This window comes from Meleagris gallopavo, chromosome 20, assembly GCF_000146605.3.
Source record: "Meleagris gallopavo isolate NT-WF06-2002-E0010 breed Aviagen turkey brand Nicholas breeding stock chromosome 20, Turkey_5.1, whole genome shotgun sequence".
NCBI lineage: Eukaryota > Metazoa > Chordata > Aves > Galliformes > Phasianidae > Meleagris > Meleagris gallopavo.
The window spans coordinates 7571382-7571646 of record NC_015030.2 but is presented as its reverse complement, the minus strand read 5'-3'; positions in this window follow the sequence as shown (position 1 = coordinate 7571646).

Sequence of the window (265 nt, the reverse complement as noted above, 5' to 3'; positions counted from 1 at the left end):
TTCTGCCATTTCTTCTCCATTAAGCTTCATTTTCAGATTGCTTGGCAGAAAACATGTCTGAGGGCAATTACAGCCACAGATTCTTTGGGGCCAGCAGCCAGCAGTGTTTGGGTGGATGGGAGATGCATTCTCAGCCATGGCCTGGGAAGCAGCAAGATGCCACCAGCACAAAAATCACTGAGTTGCTCTCTGCACGTTCCTGGCTGAATAAGGGGAAGGTGCAGCCCACTAAAGTAATTGGAGACTGAAGAGTGGAATGTAGAAA